General features: G+C 63.5%; 1 protein-coding gene across 5 annotated transcripts in view; it reads right to left on the bottom strand.

Moving 5' to 3' along the window:
* The window catches only part of FRMPD3 (FERM and PDZ domain containing 3), a 45,903-nt gene extending 40,131 nt beyond the window's left edge, over positions 1 to 5,772 (bottom strand). For 3 of the 5 annotated variants that reach the window (XM_040572565.1, XM_040572564.1, XM_040572560.1), the window contains exon 1: positions 5,670 to 5,772. The gene's annotated coding sequence lies outside the window, so the exon portion shown is untranslated. The remainder of the gene's footprint in view (positions 1 to 5,669) is intronic. The other 2 variants (XM_040572567.1, XM_040572563.1) reach the window with 2 other exon arrangements.
* Between the last annotated feature and the right edge of the window lie 1,133 nt (positions 5,773 to 6,905).

A 6,905-nucleotide genomic window follows, 5' to 3' on the forward strand; every position in this document is an offset into this window, starting at 1 on the left:
ATTAGGTATCTCTTCCAATTTACAGCTTACCATAAAACGCTGCTACAGTTTTGAAGATAGTACATTTTTTTAAAATACTGTAGCAATGACAAAAACATAGTTTATTGCAGGAACGGCAATGGAAGTATATATATCCGTTGGCCAGGATTCTTTGGTGTACTTCCCTTGCTAATGGCTGCACAAGCATATATACATCCCAGATTTATACCGTAGGATTTTCTATGCTTTGCTTTTTAATTTACATAATATGCGAAACTTTCTATCTAAAATGGAGAAAGCACGGAGCCGTTCCCACCAACACACCCGCACGGATCGGGAGCTCCCCCGTCTTGCACCGCTCCCACTTCCCAGCGGTGCCGGCGCTCCGGGGATCCCGCAGCTGCGTGTGGTACCCGGCCCTTGGGTTCAGCGCCACCAGCGTGGCCACAGACAGGCACACAGGACGAAGGAAGGGCTCTCCATCCCGCCCCTGCGTCCCTGCCCATCGTGTTGCAGGACCTCGGCCTCCCAGAGGAGCTCAGCCTCCAGGGCCGGGGCGAAGCTCTGCCCGCAGCCTGCCAGGGCCGCGCCGACGGAGAACTGGGCTCATCTCGGCTGCTTCTGGCAAAACAAAGCAAAGATAACGCTTCCCAGATGCTGGGATGCAAAAGGTGTCAGAGCAGCACGCAGAGTGCTCAGGGCAGGAGTGCCACAGGGCAGAAATGTGAGCAGAGCGGGTTCTGCCAACACTGAGATGCACGTCAAACACCAGCCTGCCTCACACCTTCCTCCATCGCCCCTGTGAAACACTGCCTTTTTTTTTTTTTTTTTTTAATATTGTGGAATTAGAAGTCTGATTGATATGAATATGTAACAACACCGCTTTATTAATAGCAGCTGCATTATCAGTTAGCTCCCTGCTATTGGCAGGAGATCTGGGACAATCTGTGGTTTGAAAACTAAAGAGAAACGCAACCCGCAAAGGCAGCAGCAGCGAGATAATTTCATTCCTTTTCACGGTGAGCTGGCCAGGACATCACGAGCGCAGTGCTCGCCGAGACATTGCAATAGCTCTGCCTGCCCAGCTGCGGGAACAGGCGCTGGAGCTGCTCCACGGCGCACGCCTCGAGACCCCCGCAGCAGGGGCTGCAGCCCCAGCCCGGGCAGGAGAAGCCCCTCGGGGCCAGGAGCCCCCCAGCCAGCTGCAACCCCTGCAAACTGAGGTCACTGCGTACGGAGCACCACGCAAATCTCCCTGACAGGGGTAATAAACTCCCTTTGCGGTTTGCTTCCCTTACTCCCCCCCTCCATCAGCCCGGAGGCTTAAATGAAAACAAGATTACAAAGGAGATTGGATTGGACATATTTCTGGTGTGCTATTTTAGCTGTAAATTATGCCAGCTTCATAAAACCCCAACTGTTCTTTCCCAAGATCCCTGCATAGATTGGCTTGCTGAGATCAGGCGGACTGGGCGCTCGCTGCGGGCAGACATTGTCTGGAAAAACGCTGAAGGGGCCCGAGCATTACCGAGATGCTATGGTGCTACGCATATAGATGTAAATACACACACGCACACAGGCATGGCAGCACCCGAGAACTTCCCAGGGATGGCGATTAACGAAACAGTGACAAGCACACGCAGGTTTTCCTAGACCCGAGCCTTTGGTGATCCGACCCTACAGATCCCCTGTGACAGCTCAGCTGATGCTCGTCCCAGCCGCTGCTCCCAGCCATCGGGCAGCACTCCGCGAGGCTGGGCGCGAGGTTTGGGGCCAGGAGCCCTGTGCTGTCAGCGCGCACGTGCTGAGGGGAGCCAGGCTCGCTGCGGGCAGGGCTCGGCAGCAGGCTCTGCAGCACCAAGGCAAAACGGCCACAGCGTGAAGTTTGCTACAGCAAAACTGGAAAGAGCTTTTGCGATTCGTCTCACGAGCAGCACTGCACCTTGGCTGTGCTCCACGACCCTGGAGGACAGCGGCGCTGCCCGAGCACACGGTGCTGCTTTGGGGCGAGCCTTGTGGCACTGCCCAGAGCTAAAAGGACAACAGCTTGGGCCACGAGACGGCCCTGGCCCCGCTCCTACCAGCACCTCCCCTGGGTACTGCAGCCACACCGCCAGGAGCAGGAGATGCCGAGGTCCCAGACCCGCCCCGGCTGCTGAACCAGTGAAGCGGGGCTCTCAGGTGGGTCCGTAGGGATGCATGCGGGGCCAGAAGCACCCAAACCACCCCTCCACGCTGGGACTACCCGCGCCCAGTCCCTCCCAACACCAAGCCCAGCTGGGGGCCGGCTCGACACCCCCTGCTCCTGCCCCTTCTCCCATGGCACAGCGACGGCACCCGGTGCAGGCAGCCAGGCAATGGGACCCGGAGACAGTGCCACCGCTCCACGGCTGCAAGCACTCTGCCACCTCCCAGGGACAAGACGCACGCTGAAGCCCAGGGAGATGCCGCCGGTGAAGCCCCCGCAGCCTGTGGGAGCCCTCCTCAGCCCGGTTCCCGTTACCTGGAGGCTCAGGAGCACCGGCGCACTTTGCCCTTCCCACCAGCAGACTGGCAGCGAGCTGTCTCCCTGCTATACTCCCACAGCTCCACCTGCTCGGAGCCCAGCCAGGTCCCACGGCGCTTCCCGCACGTGTCGGCTCGCAGCCCCAGCCGAGGGTCCCAGGAGCAGCGCGAACCGAACCCCCTCTGGGGGTCAGGTGCACCCCACCTCGCTTATCCTCCTTGAACTGGCCCCTCCGGGCGATGCTCCAGCACAGGCTTAGCTTTGCACATCTACCCCAGCGTCCCCACACAAAGACCCCTGCAGGGTCAGTGACCTTTTAGGACACTGTGCGAGTTGTGGGAAGACCCCTTCGCTAGGGAGGGAGACAGCACCCGACGTAGGCAATGCCTGCTGGCAGCATCATCAGCACCACAACCCCACAGACTGGGAAGAGCAGGGAAAAAGCTCAAGACTGGGCAAGGCAGTGGATGGATGCGGAAGGGTTTGTACCCCGAGACCCCTGGGGAACCCACTGTGCTCTCCGGCAGGGAGCTGCGTCCCCATCAGGTGGGCACACGCACGACCCCACCTGTGACGAGCAGTGTCGCGCGGTCCGCTCCGTGCCTTTCACCACCAGGACCTGGCACGGGGCTTGTCTGCACGTGTACATATCTATCAATACAAAACCAGGCTTCCCGAGCAATCAATAATGCTATTTAAGAGATAAATCTCGCTATTGACTGGCTGCTGAGGCCGGCTCCTGATTAATTTAAAAGAGAGACAGAGAACAGCGAGCAGCTCAGAAGTGTTCCCAGCCTCGCTGGGCACCAATCCTGCAGCTCACCTGCCCTCCTCCTGCTGCAGGCTCCGAGACACCACCCGCACGAGCTCCTCCTGGGGTGTCCCAGCACCCCTCTTCGGTCCCGCTCCCCCTGCCCCGTCCCCATCGCCAGCTGCTGCGCCCCAGGGCCCCGCGCCCTGCTCCACGCAGGCTGGAGGCTCTGCAAGGCAGCAACCTACTTTGTTCTGACAAAAATGCTTGTTCACCACAGAAACGCGGCGCCTGTGGGTTGGAGCTGCCCTGGCGAACAACACTTAACTCACAGGTCCGAACCAGGAGAGCTTTGCTGCCGATTGCAGCGGGCGCGGGGAAGGACCGGCGGTGGCGGCGCTCTGCGAGCACGAGGCAGAGCTGGGGACTCGAGGCTTTGTCCTTCGGTGCCGGCGAGCAGGCGCTGAGCACACGGCAAAAGCATCCTCCAAGTACCACGGGGCTGGGGTGTGAGGCAGGATCCGGTCTCTGCAGACCCGTGAGCGAGTCCCACAGCCCAGCTCGCCCCTCCCCAGCACGCAGGTCGGCTGGCAGCATCACAGGGGATGAAGCAACACGCTGGAAACGTGTGTGCAGACGGTGCCATGCCTCTAGGCTGCTTTCTGCTCTGGGATTTCTCCCGTGCTAGGCTGGACCTGATGCTTTTAGGCTTCAGTTCGAGCACACTGCTGCTCACTGCAGGCATAAAGCCTCCCTCCTGCCTTGGGAAGCTTAAGGCCACCGTGCCCTCGTCCAGGCTAATTTTGAGGGGGGCACCTCTCCCCTCCCCAGCCTCATCTCTAGCAAGAGGGAGACGGGGACCAAACCTGAGCCCGTTCCTGCTGCACCCCCTGCGGGCCCTCCCTCACCAGCCAGCGTACAAAAGGACGTGTTTTGCATCTGCTCCACAGCCCCTTCCTTCACAAGCCATCCCAATTCCCCCTCGCAGGCAGCCGCCCGCTCATCTCGAAGTGGCAGCCCGCGGGCAGAGCTCCCGGCGAGGCAGAGCCGGCTGCTGGCAGCCAGCAGCACCCGCCCACGGCAGCGGGGGGACCCGGCGGCTCGGCCCCGGTGCCGGCGGTGCCGATATCCCGGGCAGAGGCAGACCCGTGCCAAGCAGGGCCTGGACCTGCGAGCGACTCTCTCCGTGCTCTCATGCTGGAGCGCCTCCGCGCAAGGCAGTGGTGCTGCCTGGGCAGGGGATGGCCGGGGCACAGCAGGGCTGCCAGATCCGGCCAGCACGGTGAGGGGGGTTATTCCCGCGCCCTTCTTTAGGACTAAAAATGTAAAGCACACGGTTTTGGTGGCTGCTCAGGCGCAGTGTGGAACTCCTTGCCGCAGGATGGCAGCTAGCACTCGGTGTCCCTTGGGCCTGATCCAGAACCGCTCTTGGCCTCAGAGCGGACCCGTGCCCAGCGAGGCTCTCACACACGACAAACCACATCTCAGCCCCTCTGGTGAGAACCTGCTTCTCTCTCCTCCACCCTTCTCTTGCAGACATGGGGAAACTGAGGCACGGGGAGGCGAAAGGCGGCACAGGGCTCGCTGCTTGTCATGCGAGAGGAGAAAGATGCAAATATTTCCCCATTGCTCTTGCCCTGCGGCCCCCTTTGGAGGGAGCCACGTCTCTCCGCCGGTCCTGCTGCCGACAAAGAGGAAAACTCATCCCATCCCAATCGCTCTAGAGCCGGGAAAGGAGGAAAAAAACACAAACAAGCCCCGAGCCAGGAGCCAAGCGCTTCCCCTCCCTTCTTTCAGCTCAGTCGGGTGCAATCCCTTATAACCACGTCCACGACACCGGAATAACGCGGCGGGCATCGGCACCCAGGGGCTGGCCAAGGTGACCCGGCAGCGGCGGCACAGCTCCTGCCCTGCACCCCGCTCCCTCCTGCCCTGCTTGGGGTGGGCAAAGCCGTCTCAGCGGGGCCGGGCGAGAGCGGCGCTCAGCAGCGCGGCCCCATCCAGCCCCCACGGCCCCAGTTCCTCATCCCACGGTGTCGGCCAAGCGGGTGCCACCTGCAGAGCCGCCACCCGGGGCCACCGCGGCTGCAGCGGGGGCGCAAACCGGGGCTGCTCCTCCCGGTGCCGCGGGACACCACGGGGCTGCCGTGCACGGTCTCCCAGCCGGGGGGGGGGGCAGAGCCTTGCTCCGGCGGCTCGGCGGCTGTCGGGCACCCAGCGCGGGGGCTGAGCGCCCTGCGGGAGCGGGCGGCCTCCCTGCCGTGCCCCCGGAGCGGTGCTGGGGGGGGGGGGGGGCGCGCAGCTCGCCCCCGACGGCTGCTCCCGACGGCAGCGCCCCGGGAAGGGGGAGCCCCGGGCACGGCCCCGGGCACGGCCCCGCCGCTCCCCGAGCTCCGCGGCCACCAACGGCGCTTCCACCCCCTGGGGGCTCACCTGGGCTCCGGCCGCTCTCCCTCCGTTACCACCGGGGCCTGAGGCGGGCGGCGCGGCGGGCGGGCAGGGCCGGCTCCCCGCTGGCCGCCGCCGCCGCCGCCGCCCCCCCCATGGCTCCTCGCCGCCGCCCGGTGCCCGGTTGCCGCAGCGCCCAGCCCGCGGCTCAGCGCGCAGCCGGGGCCCGCCGCCCCCGGGCCGCCATGCCGCCGGGGCTCCCCGCTCCCTCCGGCCGGCGGCGGCGGCGGCCCCGGTCCCGGTGCCGGTGCCGGTGCCGGGCGGCTGCCAGGTGCGGCGGCGGCCCCGGGCGCTGTGCGCGGCTCTGCGGGGCGAGCGGCGGCGGCGCGGAGCGGGGCGGAGCCGGGGGCGGGGGCGCGGAGCCCCGCCGGGACCGCTCCCCCCCTCCCGGGGCCGGGGCCCCGACGGCTGAGCCCGGGGGGGGGTTCGCCCCGGGGAGCCCCGGTGCGTGGGGCTGCGTCCCCCCGCCGGCCCCGTCCCGCCGGAGGAGATCCCCGAGGGCGGCTCCCCCCCGCGGGCGGCCTCTCCCCGTGCCCCACGGTACCGGGCACACCGCGTCCCCCTCCCCTGCCCTCCGCCCTCCCCGCAGCCCGAAGGCCGCTCCCAGGAGACCCCCGCGGGCAGCACAGCCCCTGGAGAAGAACCCTCCGCAGTTCCCCGTTAGCTTTTTCCTCGGGCATTGCTATTATTTATTCTGGGCGCCTTCAGAAGTGGTGCACGGCACACGGACGCCGTCACCTCGCTGCTCCCCAGCCTCTTCTCAGAGCGCGCTGGGTTTTCTGCGCTCCCATCCACAGGTAACTCCATGGTAACCTCCCTCTGCTCTGCAAAAGAAAACCAAACTAGCAAAAGCTCTTAAGGAAAGCGTGTTATCTAAGCACGAAAGGAGGTTTGTGTGTATTTCTTATTAAAAGATTGGGAAACGAGGGCTGGGTTACCATGGATTTGGGGAACTCGAGTACGCTATTAGCTGGTTCACATCCACAAGAAGTAATGCTAACAGATCTGCAAACCACAAATCCTCCCTTGAAAAGCCGACTTACTCCCATTCGATCATTTTCCAAGTCTCCTACCTCAAGTCTTTGTCAGGGCCTCATGTGATTTATTTGCTCTGTACAGAAGTTAGACCTGTCTGTGGCTTCCTGGCTTGAACCTCTTACAAAAACTGCGAGCACTCCTGCCGCCTTCCATTTGTGTGCTGCACGTGCTCACGGGAGCAGC

The sequence above is a fragment of the Cygnus olor genome, chromosome 13 (genome assembly GCF_009769625.2).
Source record: "Cygnus olor isolate bCygOlo1 chromosome 13, bCygOlo1.pri.v2, whole genome shotgun sequence".
NCBI lineage: Eukaryota > Metazoa > Chordata > Aves > Anseriformes > Anatidae > Cygnus > Cygnus olor.